The sequence below is a fragment of the Ranitomeya variabilis genome, chromosome 1 (genome assembly GCF_051348905.1).
Source record: "Ranitomeya variabilis isolate aRanVar5 chromosome 1, aRanVar5.hap1, whole genome shotgun sequence".
Lineage (NCBI taxonomy): Eukaryota > Metazoa > Chordata > Amphibia > Anura > Dendrobatidae > Ranitomeya > Ranitomeya variabilis.
The window spans coordinates 5784410-5799454 of NC_135232.1; positions in this window are offsets into that span (position 1 = coordinate 5784410).

The following is a 15045-nucleotide window of genomic DNA, read 5'->3' on the forward strand; positions in this document are numbered from 1 at the left end:
GGCACAGCCCCGTGCGGGAAGTAAGCAGATCAATGGACCCCTAGGTGTGCGGAATCCCCTGCAATTCCGCATTTTAATGAACATGTTGCTTTTTTTTCCGCGATGCGATTTTTTCGCAGAAAAAAAGGCTACATTTGCACAAAAAATGCGGAATACACTGAAAATAATGGGAGGCATATGTAAGCGTTTTTTTTCGCGTTTTTATCACGTTTTTATAGCGAAAAAACGCGAAAAAAACGCGAAAAATACTGAACGTGTGCACATGGCCTTACAGCACTAGATCACTTTGTATCCAGTGAAAATGTATGTACAGATCTGTATATATCTACCAGACCTTGTTACCACTGTCATGTGGTGCCGTTAGCCTTATTTATCACCTACTTCTTTGTATGCTGGATATTGTATGTAGACCTGGTTGATTTTTGGTGCCACCTTTTGGCTTGTTAACGTGCTTCTCCTCCCCACATGTTTATTAAATTTTCTTTGTGTTTCTTTGTATTAAATAAAATCTGTCTTTTACAGTGTTCTGTGTTCGCAATTTTTTGTATGTGATCTTATGTCCCTGCACGCGCTGAACTTTCTGTTTTTCTTCATAGTGAACTGCTTTAACTTGCAGACACTAAACAGGCTGGATCTTACTTCATCCAGTTGCCATGGGTGACCGCATGCCGCACAGTACATTAGCCCATGGAACACAATAAGCACCAACAGTCTGTGGAGGTACCTTCCAGGAGCTCCTGCTCCACCCGCTGACTCCTTGTCAGTTCTCTCTCTCTCAGGGAAGCTGCCGAACTGGGATCTCCGTCCCGGACAAGGCCTTGCTCACCAGGCCACCTGTGAGTCCAGATCATCAGACGGGCTGTAGCTCCCCCAATACAGTGCCGTTGCAGACTCTGCATACATGGCCACTCCATGTGCTATTCAGGAAGTCCTACTCCCAGGAACTTCTAGCACAGGCCTTCAGATCCAAGGCCTCACCATGTGCTCTTCAATGATCCGATCCTACTCCCAGGATCTTCCAACATATAGACCCTCCAGGATCTTACACACAGACCATTCAGGTCCATACACTCTCTACTACAGAGACCATGTGACCACACCATGGTCACATTATGTACCTGTAACCACTCCCATAGGTGGGAGGTGTGTGTGGTTAGCCAGCTCTCCAACTAACCCTGCAAGCCTCCCCTTAAGTAAAACAAATGCAAATACTTGAGGGACTACAGGTCCCAGAACAACCTTACTTCAGGCTTACAGCGCAGACTCCCTCTGCAACATATACTGGCCATTTACAATCCTGCCGGTCACTGTTTCACCATCATAATCACAGATATGCCCCCATGCACATCCCGAAGAGCACATACAGCACCCCTTTGCTGTAACAGGGATCACTGCATCACACGGGGTATGGATCTTCTACTGGTGTGGGGTAGCAATAATCTACTGGCACAGTCTATGGATCTTCTACTGGGGTATGAATCTTCTTCTGGCATGGGGTATGGATTTTCTACTGGTGTGGGATGCAAATATTGTACTGTCATGGGGTACGGAGCTTCTACTGGTGTGAGGTACCAATATTCTACTGCCACATGCTAAGGATCTTCTACTGGCATGGGGTATGAATCTTATCCTGGTATGGGGTACCGATTTTATTCAGGCCTTCCCTGGCATCTGATTGCTCTTGGACCCTTCTGTGGCAATGATGGCTTTAAGCCCATCTAGCAGCCACATATTCTTTCCTGGTACAGGTTCTGGCACTAACTGCACTTTTTTTGACCCGGCGAGGCCTTTTTTAATTAATAATTGCAACAGAGGTGTCGCCTGATCTAGTGTCATCTTGAATCTCTTCCTGTGGAAACATAGGTTCCCACTATTAGGTTCATACTACTGTAATTCTTCTTTTACTTTCACTTTTGCCTTTGACCAGCAGATGGCGGTGTTCACTTGCAGTTACTTAGCTAGACATCAACTGTACTCATCTTCTCTCTTGTCCACTTCCTTACAACTCCAAAACACTCCAAACCCTGGAAAATGCTGCTAGGTCTTGTATCACTCAGGTACAGACTGTGGAGTCTCCCAATCTGCTGCTTTTTGTGACCACAAAGCCAAATAGAGGCCGGATAACAAGGATTTGCTGTCTCCTCATAGCTACCAGTGAGGGTAACCTGCATGTTACTCTGTGTTACTCAGTGGTCTATTCCCCCTTGACATACTGATAATGTATGGCCTCTGTCAGGTGCGGGTGTATGCACAGGCTCAGGAGCTGTGTCCGCACCATAAAGTCAAGTGCCGACTGCACTGTACTCCCAGAATCTGCCTCCAACAACTAAGAAAATTAAAATGAACATTGTCATTCAAAACGACAACTCGCCCAGCAAGAAAACAACAAGTCCTCATGGCTTGTATTGCAAAAATAAGAGATCCATTGTGTCAGAAATTCTGCAAACTATGAGGCCAGAATGTCTAAAGTGAGAGGATTAAGCTCGGGCTACACTGAAATTGCAGTGACTCATTGCACCGATGGGGGTACTGACTTCCTACAACCTGCGATATACAGTTGCAAACTTTTCCAAATATTCTGATCAGAAGTCACAAGCCACACACTTACCTTAGACTGCAAGGCAAATCACTCACTTTGGTGCAGAAACTCAGTGAGCTCCAGACATTATTGTCTGCGGATTCCAAATTAAGAGTAAGAGCGTTGCCAGTAACGAAATACACAGACACATGGTGGGTATGTCCTGTTTTCTGGGTTCAGCCAACTCTTCCCACTGGGCCAGTTGAGGAGCCATTCCTGCCCAGCTGGCTTCTGGAAATATCCTTCAAGTCCTTGACTCAACGTATGACGTGCGGCTCTTGGGCAACTTTCCAGTAACTTAGCAGCTTTATTTACAGCAAAATTAGGGCAAGCCGTAGAGAAGTAACATAAATGTCTTTGTCACACAACTTTTCAGAAAATTGCTGTCGCGTGACCCATGGGGTTTTTCACACAAAGAAAGCACAATTTATACAAAAGATAATGGAATAATAATAAGTTCCAGTATTCGACGTGATGAGATAATCTTCCTGTGTGAGATAATCTTATAATGTGTCCTTGCTGTGTACTGTGGACTGGCTGTGTCCGCCCATGCAGAGCTGCTGCAGTTCATGGTGGGCAGAGCTCCCAGCTCCTGGCCGGAGTGAGGGGAAGCATAAATAAGATCAGTGAAGGACGAACCTCCTATAGTAGTCAGCGGTGTCCAGGAAGGACATCACCTGTTTCTTGGTCTTGGGGGTGGACCAGAATGGAATGGCATCCATCTTCTTAAGGCTCAGGAATTAAGAACCCCCTGCCTACCCACTGTCACAGGTAGTGGACCTTACTCATACCCAGCTGGCAATTTTCCAGCTTAATGGTCAAGCCTGCGGATCCGCCCAAGCACCTGTGCCAGATGCTCTAGGTGGCAATGTCGTCAAGGTGGCAATGTCGTCAAGGTATGCTGCCGCGTAGCCTGGTGCATGGTGTTGACCATCTATTGAAAAGTGGCAGAGGAATTCTTTGTGTCACATGGCATCATTGAAGACTCGTACAGTCCGAATGGGATGATAAAGGCATGGCGTTTCCGTGACTTGCGAGTTAGGGGAATCTACTAATATCCCCAACTCAGATCCATTATGGTCAAGTACTTGGGCCCAGCCAACTGATTGAGTAGGTCATCAATATGGGTCATTTGGCACTCATAGGTGACCATAAGAGCATTGAGCCCTCTTTAGTCCACCTATCATGATGTACAATAACAAATTGTATCGTGGTACCGTGTTAGCCAGAAAAATAGATGTGAATACTTTTCTGCCCAATTATGACAAAAGTATTGTAGGAGTGATACCTTTATTGGCTAACCAGAAAATAATATGTTTGCAGCTTTCAGAGCACAGTGGCTCCTTCTTCAGGCAAGATTACAGATAGATTAATAAGAAACAAGCACAACATTTAAGGGATACTACAGTAGGACATGTGTTCAGGGCGTGGGAGGTGTGATGCCTCCTAAAGATAAGCCAAGGAAATCAAATTAAGGTACCGTCACATTAAGCGACGCTGCAGCGATAGCGACAACGATGTCGATCGCTGCAGCGTCGCTGTTTGATCGCTGGGGAGCTGTCACACAGACAGCTCTCCAGCGACCAACGATGCCGAGGTCCCGGGTAACCAGGGTAAACATCGGGTTGCTAAGCGCAGGGCCGCGCTTAGTAACCCGATGTTTACCCTGGTTACCAGCGTAAAAGTAAAAAAAACAAACAGTACATGCTCACCTGCGCGTCTCCCAGCGTCTGCTTCCTGACACTGACTGAGCTCCGGCCCTAACAGCACAGCGGTGACGTCACCGCTGTGCTTTCACTTTCTCTTTAGGGCCGGATCTCAGTCAGAGCAGGAAGCAGACGCTGGGAGACGCGCAGGTGAGCATGTACTGTTTGGTTTTTTTACTTTTACGCTGGTAACCAGGGTAAACATCGGGTTACTAAGCGCGGCCCTGCGCTTAGTAACCCGATGTTTACCCTGGTTACCAGTGTAAAACATCGCTGGTATCGTTGCTTTTGGTGTCAAACACAACGATACACGGCGATCGGACGACCAAATAAAGTTCTGGACTTTATTCAGCGACCAGCGACATCACAGCAGGATCCTGATCGCTGCTGCGTGTCAAACTAAACGATATCGCTAGCGAGGACGCTGCAACGTCACGGATCGCTAGCGATATCGTTTAGTGTGACGGTACCTTTAGGCATTTTCTTACAAATGGAGAGGCGGTGGGAATAATGTTCTTAATTATCTGGAGTCCGTCTGGTGGAGGTGTGAATGGTGTCCATGTAGTGACTCATAAATCCAGGTGTTAAATTGAGTCCTAGTGTCAACGAATTAAACATCTTCATTAGCTTGTATTCCCAAATTTTTCTTTCCTTAAAATGACCTTTTAGTACTTTTACGTGTGTCATACAGTGTCAAGGTCCAGAGAAATGTTTTCCCACAGGTGTGTCCATTTAATTCCTGATTGTGTGTCTGGGTAGATTCATCCTAGCTTGTAGTCTTTGCATGGTTTCCCCAATATAAATGTATAAATGTATCATGTCACCACGTTGGAGGATGTACAAGAAAAGGAGCTCTGTATGTGTAAGTGAAGTAATCAGAACTTTCCTATTTCCTGACAGGGGTGATCCCGTGTCCATATAATGGATGTCCGACTCTCTTCTTCCGGGTTTGTTGCTGAACAAATCCCAGAAAGGGTGCAGGTTGCACACAGCTGGGACTGTTGGTCTGACAAGAGCTGAAGACAAACCTCCACATCCTTGATGGTCCCACCTGCCCTAGCATGGGCAAGAATATCTGGGCGGGTCTCCACCTCTGCCTCTTCCGACAGGTTGCATACAGAGCACAGGCCTCCCGTTCATGATGTGCCTTCATGTTCATGTGGAAGGCCTTCCGTCTTCCTCGGGCATGATCCAGGGTGACCAGGTATGGGCCTTCTCAGGCTGCCTAAAGTTTGTCCTTGGGTATGGGGACCAATACTCACACCTTTTGGACCTACCCGGTACATTGTCTCACAGCATTCTGGTAGTACCATCGCTTCTGGTTGGCCTGAGCCTGCGTCATATTATTGAGCACCAGCTGCGCCAAGGCCTGCGTCTTGTCACGGAAGTGCAGGGCATATTCTATGACCAACACTTCAAGGGTGGCTAAGTCTACTTTCCAGGCCTCCTTCACCAGAGCCACGGGCCCCCGCAAATGTCGCTCTTACAGGAGCTCGAAGGGGAGAACCTTGTTGAGGCCAGTGGAACTCCCCCAGTAGGCAAAAAGCAAGTGTGGGAAGTACCTCTCTGTCTTGCCCTTGTAAGTCAACCAACAAACATCTTAATCATCTGCGTCAGGGTGCCATAGAACTGTTCGTACTGGCCATTGGTCTGTGGATGGTATAGGTTGGTCGGTCACCAGATGTTGCACCCGTATCTGCTTACAGAGGGCCTCCATCAGCTGCGACATGACCCGGTCAGTGAGCATTGCCTGGGAAAAATGCACTCAGTAGACTATCTCCAGTAAGGCGGTGGCAACCTTGTTGGCCCAAATAGACAAAGCTACCGCTTCCTGGAAACCAAGTGCCATGGTTTATTATCGTCAGTACAAAGCATTTCTCGGAGTTGCTCAGAGTTTCCATTGGGCCAACCAAATCCACAGCCACTCTCCTGAAAGGTTCTTCAATAATGGGCAGAGTTACCAGTGGGGCTTTGGGGTGCTGTCCTGCCTTCCCCAACCTGACAGGTGTCGCACGGACTGCAGTAGGCAGTCACATCAGCACCCATTCTTGGTCAGTAGAAATGTTGGACTAGCCTGGTATTTGTCTTAGTGATCCCTAGATGTCTGGCCATCAGAATCTCATGTGCAATCCACAAAAACAACTCCGCCCTGAATGAATAGGGTACGGCCATCTGTCAGTCCCTAGGCCATGCCACCAGTGAACCCTGCATGACAGTTACATGGTATAGTCGTCCTTGATCCCTGACCACTTGCTGGAGGTCTGAGTCTGAGGGAGGCTGTGCCACCTGCTCCTCCAACCTCTCTACGCTCTCTTCTGACCTCTCCACACCCTCCTCCAACCTCTCTACGCTCTCTTCTGACCTCTCCACACCCTCCTCCAACCTCTCTATGCTCTCTTCTGACCTCTCCACACCTGCTCCTCCAACCTCTCTACGCTCTCTTCTGACCTCTCCACACCCTCCTCCAACCTCTCTACGCTCTCTTCTGACCTCTCCACACCTGCTCCTCCAACCTCTCTACGCTCTCTTCTGACCTCTCCACACCACCTCCCCTCATTAAACATGTCCCCTCCGCTCATCATACAGCCTCGCTATCCTAGCCAAAGTAATAACAGAAGCATTAGTGAAAACGCGATTATTTACCGAACTGTGACCAAATTTTGCAAACGTTGAGAAAAATGATCATGAGAATCTGAATCTGCTATGTGCGTGCTGAACTTGAGATTGGAGAATGTTTTCCAAACAGGTTGGCTCATCTCTAGTTGGGACAATGGGACTAATCCCACAAATCGGGACAGTGCCTCTGAATCTGGGACGGTTGGGAGCTGTGCAGCTAAAGGACAGAACTGGAGAAAATGCAGCGCAGGAGAAGGCGCCAACCTGCAGGAAATAGCAGGGTCCTGTAGGAGGAAGGGAAGCTCTGCAGGAGGAGATAATGGCCTGTACTAGGAAACAATGCATTGTAAGAGTAGGAGACGCTCAGCTTTTGGAAGAATAGTCTGCAGAAGAAAGTGTTTGTTCTGCAAGATGCTCAGCGGCAGGAAGAATGCACTAAAGGAAAATAAGATTTATGCTCTGCAGGATGAGGAATGCTCTCCTCTGAAGAAGTTCATGCTCTGCAGGAGAACATGTTGCTCTGCAGGAGAAGTGGAATGCTCTGCAGGAAGAGAAGAAGAATGCTCTGCAGGAGGAGAAGAGGAATGCTCTGGAAGAAGTTGATGTTCTGCAGGAAGAGAAGAGGAATGCTCTGCAGGAGGAGAAGAGGAATGCTCTGCAGGAAGAGAAGAAGAATGCTCTGGAAGAAGTTGATGCTCTGCAGGAGGAGAAGAGGAATGCTCTGCAGGAGGAGAAGAAGAATGCTCTGCAGGAGGAGAAGAGGAATGCTCTGGAAGAAGTTGATGCTCTGCAGGAGGAGAAGAGGAATGCTCTGCAGGAGGAGAAGAAGAATGCTCTGGAAGAAGTTGATGTTCTGCAGGAGGAGAAGAGGAATGCTCTGCAGGAGGAAGAAGAATGCTCTGCAGGAAGAGAAGAAGAATGCTCTGGAAGAAGTTGATGCTCTGCAGGAGGAGAAGAGGAATGCTCTGCAGGAGGAGAAGAAGAATGCTCTGCAGGAGGAGAAGAGGAATGCTCTGGAAGAAGTTGATGCTCTGCAGGAGGAGAAGAGGAATGCTCTGCAGGAGGAGAAGAAGAATGCTCTGGAAGAAGTTGATGTTCTGCAGGAGGAGAAGAGGAATGCTCTGCAGGAGGAAGAAGAATGCTCTGCAGGAAGAGAAGAAGAATGCTCTGGAAGAAGTTGATGCTCTGCAGGAGGAGAAGAGGAATGCTCTGCAGGAGGAGAAGAAGAATGCTCTGCAGGAGGAGAAGAGGAATGCTCTGGAAGAAGTTGATGCTCTGCAGGAGGAGAAGAAGAATGCTCTGGAAGAAGTTGATGTTCTGCAGGAGGAGAAGAGGAATGCTCTGCAGGAGGAAGAAGAATGCTCTGCAGGAAGAGAAGAAGAATGCTCTGGAAGAAGTTGATGCTCTGCAGGAGGAGAAGAGGAATGCTCTGCAGGAGGAGAAGAAGAATGCTCTGCAGGCAGAGAAAAAGAATGCTCTGGAAGAAGTTGATGTTCTGCAGGAGGAGAAGAGGAATGCTCTGCAGGAGGAGAAGAGGAATGCTCTGGAAGAAGTTGATGCTCTGCAGGAGGAGAAGAAGAATGCTCTGCAGGAGGAGAAGAGGAATGCTCTGGAAGAAGTTGATGCTCTGCAGGAGGAGAAGAATGATGCTCTGCAGGAAGAGAAGAAGAATGCTCTGCAGGAAGAAATTGATGCTCTGCAGGAGGAGAGTAGTTCCCGTGAGTTAGAAGTGCTCAGCAGGGGAGGAATGTTCTGCAGGAGAAGAAGAAGAATGCTCTGCAGGAGGAGAAGAGGAATGCTCTGGAAGAAGTTGATGCTCTGCAGGAGGAGAAGAGGAATGCTCTGCAGGAGGAGAAGAAGAATGTTCTGCAGGAGGAGAAGAAGAATGTTCTGCAGGAGGAGAAGAAGAATGTTCTGCAGGAGGAGAATAGTTCCCGTGAGTTAGAAGAGCTCAGCAGGGGAGGAATGTTCTGCAGGAGGAGAAGAGGAATGCTCTGCAGGAGGAGAAGAGGAATGTTCTGCAGGAGGAGAAGAGGAATGTTCTGGAAGAAGCTGATGCTCTGCAGGAGGAGAATTGTTCCCGTGAGTTAGAAGTGCTCAGCAGGGGAGGAATGCTCTGCAGCCACCATCCTCTGCTCAGGTCTAAGGCCGCTGCGGAGTATTTTGAGTAAAGTTAAAATAAAGTTCCCTTAATCCCCCGGCCGGCACAGCTCCTATTAAAGCCTCAGAAGGAGGTGCGATGTGTGCGGGGGTGTGAGGGTGATGGAAGGATTTGGCTGCCGAGTCCTAGCTCTGGTCACTGGGCCACCCTACACTGAGGTCACAGCTGGAAATAGATGAAAATGGCCGCCGCCCCCAGCACCTGTCCCGGCCTTATCTGTCACAGCGGAGCCCCCGGAGGAGAACATCACATTCACTTCTTACTTTTTGCTTCCATTCCTTCTGGTGATCAGGAAACAATCCTGGAAGTTGTGACCATTGGGCCGCACCTGGGGTACTATGTAATATTCCCCAGTATGACCTATATAGCCCCCCGTACAGTCCTCGCAGGGGCCGCACCCCGGGTACTATGTAATATTCCCCAGTATGACCTATATAGCCCCCTGTACAGTCCTCACAGGGGCCGCACCCCGGGTACTATGTAATATTCCCCAGTATGACCTGTATAGCCCCCCGTACAGTCCTCACAGGGGCCGCACCCCAGGTACTATGTAATATTCCCCAGTATGACCTATATAGCCCCCTGTACAGTCCTCACAGGGGCCGCACCCCGGGTACTATGTAATATTCCCCAGTATGACCTATATAGCCCCCCGTACAGTCCTCACAGGGGCCGCACCCCGGGTACTATGTAATATTCCCCAGTATGACCTATATAGCCCCCCGTACAGTCCTCGCAGGGGCCGCACCCCGGGTACTATGTAATATTCCCCAGTATGACCTATATAGCCCCCTGTACAGTCCTCACAGGGGCCGCACCCCGGGTACTATGTAATATTCCCCAGTATGACCTGTATAGCCCCCCGTACAGTCCTCACAGGGGCCGCACCCCAGGTACTATGTAATATTCCCCAGTATGACCTATATAGCCCCCCGTACAGTCCTCACAGGGGCCGCACCCCGGGTACTATGTAATATTCCCCAGTATGACCTGTATAGCCCCCTGTACAGTCCTCGCAGGGGCCGCACCCCGGGTACTATGTAATATTCCCCAGTATAACCTGTATAGCCCCCCGTACAGTCCTCGCAGGGGCCACACCCCGGGTACTATGTAATATTCCCCAGTATGACCTATATAGCCCCCCGTACAGTCCTCGCAGGGGCCGCACCCCGGGTACTATGTAATATTCCCCAGTATGACCTGTATAGCCCCCCGTACAGTCCTCACAGGGGCCGCACCCCGGGTACTATGTAATATTCCCCAGTATGACCTGTATAGTCCCCCGTACAGTCCTCGCAGGGGCCGCACCCCGGGTACTATGTAATATTCCCCAGTATGACCTATATAGCCCCCCGTACAGTCCTCACAGGGGCCGCACCCCGGGTACTATGTAATATTCCCCAGTATGACCTGTATAGCCCCCCGTACAGTCCTCACAGGGGCCGCACCCCAGGTACTATGTAATATTCCCCAGTATGACCTGTATAGCCCCCCGTACAGTCCTCGCAGGGGCCGCACCCCGGGTACTATGTAATATTCCCCAGTATGACCTGTATAGCCCCCCGTACAGTCCTCGCAGGGGCCACACCCCGGGTACTATGTAATATTCCCCAGTATAACCTGTATAGCCCCCCGTACAGTCCTCGCAGGGGCCACACCCCGGGTACTATGTAATATTCCCCAGTATGACCTATATAGCCCCCCGTACAGTCCTCGCAGGGGCCGCACCCCGGGTACTATGTAATATTCCCCAGTATGACCTGTATAGCCCCCCGTACAGTCCTCGCAGGGGCCACACCCCGGGTACTATGTAATATTCCCCAGTATGACCTATATAGCCCCCCGTACAGTCCTCGCAGGGGCCGCACCCCGGGTACTATGTAATATTCCCCAGTATGACCTATATAGCCCCCCGTACAGTCCTCGCAGGGGCCACACCCCAGGTACTATGTAATATTCCCCAGTATGACCTGTATAGCCCCCCGTACAGTCCTCGCAGGGGCCACACCCCGGGTACTATGTAATATTCCCCAGTATGACCTGTATAGCCCCCCGTACAGTCCTCACAGGGGCCGCACCCCGGGTACTATGTATGTAACATACTAGAAATAGGAGGAAACCAATATGGCTAAATAGAGCTGTTAGGGGCGCAATAAGGAACAAAAAGAAAGCATTTAGAGAATTAAAGGAAGTAGGTAGTGAGGAGGCATTAAATAAATACAGAAAATTAAATAAATTCTGTAAAAAGCAAATCAAGGCAGCAAAGATTGAGACAGAGAGACTCATTGCTAGAGAGAGCAAAAATAACCCCAAAATATTCTTTAACTACATAAATAGTAAGAAACTAAAAAATGACAGTGTTGGCCCCCTTAAAAATAGTCTGGGTGAAATGGTGGATGAGGATGAGGAAAAAGCCAATCTGCTAAATGACTTTTTTTCATCAGTATTTACAAAAGAAAATCCCATGGCGACAATATGATCAGTGATAAAAATTCCCCATTAAATGTCACCTGCTTAACCCAGCAGGAAGTACAGCGGCGTCTAAAAATCACTAAAATTGACAAATCTCCGGGCCCGGATGGGATCCACCCCCGAGTACTGCAGGAACTAAGTACAGTCATTGATAGACCATTATTTTTAATCTTTAAAGAGTCCATAATAACAGGGTCTGTACCACAGGACTGGCGTATAGCAAATGTGGTGCCAATATTCAAAAAAGGGGCAAAAACTGAACTCGGAAATTATAGGCCAGTAAGTTTAACCTCTACTGTGGGTAAAATCCTGGAGGGCATTCTAAGGGACGCTATACTGGAGTATCTGAGGAGGAATAACCTCATGACCCAGTATCAGCACGGGTTTACTAGGGACCGCTCATGTCAGACTAATTTGATCAGCTTCTATGAAGAGGTAAGTTCCGGACTGGACCAAGGGAACCCAGTGGACGTAGTGTATATGGACTTTTCCAAAGCTTTTGATACGGTGCCACACAAAAGGTTGTTACATAAAATGAGAATAATGGGGATAGGGGAAAATATGTGTAAGTGGGTTGAGAGCTGGCTCAGGGATAGGAAACAAAGGGTGGTTATTAATGGAGCACACTCGGACTGGGTCGCGGTTAGCAGTGGGGTACCACAGGGGTCAGTATTGGGCCCTCTTCTTTTTAACATATTTATTAATGACCTTGTAGGGGGCATTCAGAGTAGAATTTCAATATTTGCAGATGACACTAAACTCTGTAGGGTAATCAATACAGAGGAGGACAATTTTATATTACAGGCTGATTTATGTAAACTAGAAGCTTGGGCTGATAAATGGCAAATGAGCTTTAATGGGGATAAATGTAAGGTCATGCACTTGGGTAGAAGTAATAAGATGTATAACTATGTGCTTAATTCTAAAACTCTGGGCAAAACCATCAATGAAAAAGACCTGGGTGTATGGGTGGATGACAGACTCATATTCAGTGGCCAGTGTCAGGCAGCTGCTACAAAGGCAAATAAAATAATGGGATGCAGTAAAAGAGGCATTGATGCTCATGAGGAGAACATAATTTTACCTCTATACAAGTCACTAGTTCGACCACACTTAGAATACTGTGCACAGTTCTGGTCTCCGGTGTATAAGAAAGACATAGCTGAACTAGAGCGGGTGCAGAGAAGAGCGACCAAGGTTATTAGAGGACTTGGGGGTCTGCAATACCAAGATAGGTTATTACACTTGGGGCTATTTAGTTTGGAAAAACGAAGACTAAGGGGTGATCTTATTTTAATGTATAAATATATGAGGGGACAGTACAAAGACCTTTCTGATGATCTTTTTAATCATAGACCTGAGACAGGGACAAGGGGGCATCCTCTACGTCTGGAGGAAAGAAGGTTTAAGCATAATAACAGACGCGGATTCTTTACTGTAAGAGCAGTGAGACTATGGAACTCTCTGCCGTATGATGTTGTAATGAGTGATTCATTAATTAAATTTAAGAGGGGACTGGATACCTTTCTGGAAAAGTATAATATTACAGGGTATATACACTAGATTCCTTGATAAGGCGTTGATCCAGGGAACTAGTCTGATTGCCGTATGTGGAGTCGGGAAGGAATTTTTTTCCCCATGGTGGAGTTACTCTTTGCCACATGGTTTTTTTTTGCCTTCCTCTGGATCAACATGTTAGGGCATGTTAGGTTAGGCTATGGGTTGAACTAGATGGACTTAAAGTCTTCCTTCAACCTCAATAACTATGTAACTATGTAATATTCCCCAGTATGACCTGTATAGCCCCCCGTACAGTCCTCGCAGGGGCCGCACCCCGGGGTACTATGTAATATTCCCCAGTATGACCTGTATAGTCCCCCGTACAGTCCTCGCAGGGGCCGCACCCCGGGTACTATGTAATATTCCCCAGTATGACCTATATAGCCCCCCCACAGTCCTCACAGGGGCCGCACCCCGGGTACTATGTAATATTCCCCAGTATGACCTATATAGCCCCCCGTACAGTCCTCACAGGGGCCGCACCCGGGGTACTATGTAATATTCCCCAGTATGACCTGTATAGCCCCCCGTACAGTCCTCGCAGGGGCCACACCCCGGGTACTATGTAATATTCCCCAGTATGACCTATATAGCCCCCCGTACAGTCCTCACAGGGGCTGAACCCCGGGTACTATGTAATATTCCCCAGTATGACCTATATAGCCCCCCGTACAGTCCTCGCAGGGGCCGCACCCCGGGGTACTATGTAATATTCCCCAGTATGACCTATATAGCCCCCCGTACAGTCCTCGCAGGGGCCGCACCCCGGGTACTATGTAATATTCCCCAGTATGACCTATATAGCCCCCTGTACAGTCCTCGCAGGGGCCGCACCCCGGGTACTATGTAATATTCCCCAGTATGACCTATATAGCCCCCCGTACAGTCCTCGCAGGGGCCGAACCCCGGGCATTATGTAATATTCCCCAGTATGACCTATATAGCCCCCGTACAGTCCTCGCAGGGGCCGCACCCGGGGTACTATGTAATATTCCCCAGTATGACCTATATAGCACCCCGTACAGTCCTCACAGGGGCCGCACCCCAGGTACTATGTAATATTCCCCAGTATGACCTATATAGCCCCCCGTACAGTCCTCTGTCACGATTCACACTGTGACTGTCACCAATTGTCAAGATCCCTTAGCCGCTGCCCACAATATGTCACGGATTGGGGTGACTTTAGACCAACAGACGGCTATCACATGTGCAGGGGGGTTATCCTAGTTATCCCTCCACTGCCACAACGTGATGAAAAAAAAACACACACGAGGTTACTGACCTCTTGTTTACAGCAGGGGCTTATTTAAGTATCCCACTGCTCTTCAGTATACCATGAACTGCAGGGATTTGTGTATATCCCGCTTACAGTTCCACTTAAACCTTGCAGCTCTCTGGCGCCCCCCTTCCTCTCAGGTCAGATTAGGTACTGCACCTAGGGTGATTATTCGCCAGAAAGGCTGCCTGCTATGTACTGGCTATTGGGTGCACTGCAGCGACGCGATAACTACTCCCACTCAGGCAGGAACAATAATTATCAAGCCGCAGTCGCTACAGTGACCCCCCCAAAAAGCCGGCACACGGTAAGCTGCCACCAGCTCCGATCAAACAGGTCCGGAGCTAACCCCCAAAATAGTAGCGTAATTCCCTTCAGAGACAGGGTACGTATTTAGAGCAGGAAGAACGAACTAGTATTAAATATGATACCCCATAAATGATTTTTAGGCAGTGTTTATAAAATATTTTACAAAGATGTTACAAATGAGACAATTGCAAATATGTACAAGGTAATTATGAAAATAAAAGGATTAAATTAAGAAAAGATAACACTCACATATTCTCAGATCATTGCATTGCAGGCAACCAGACATCCCAGCTCATTGGTCGTGCTGCTCAGGCCTCACAGGAAAAGACAAGAAGCATGAGCTGGGGATCTGGCCACAAACTTAAGA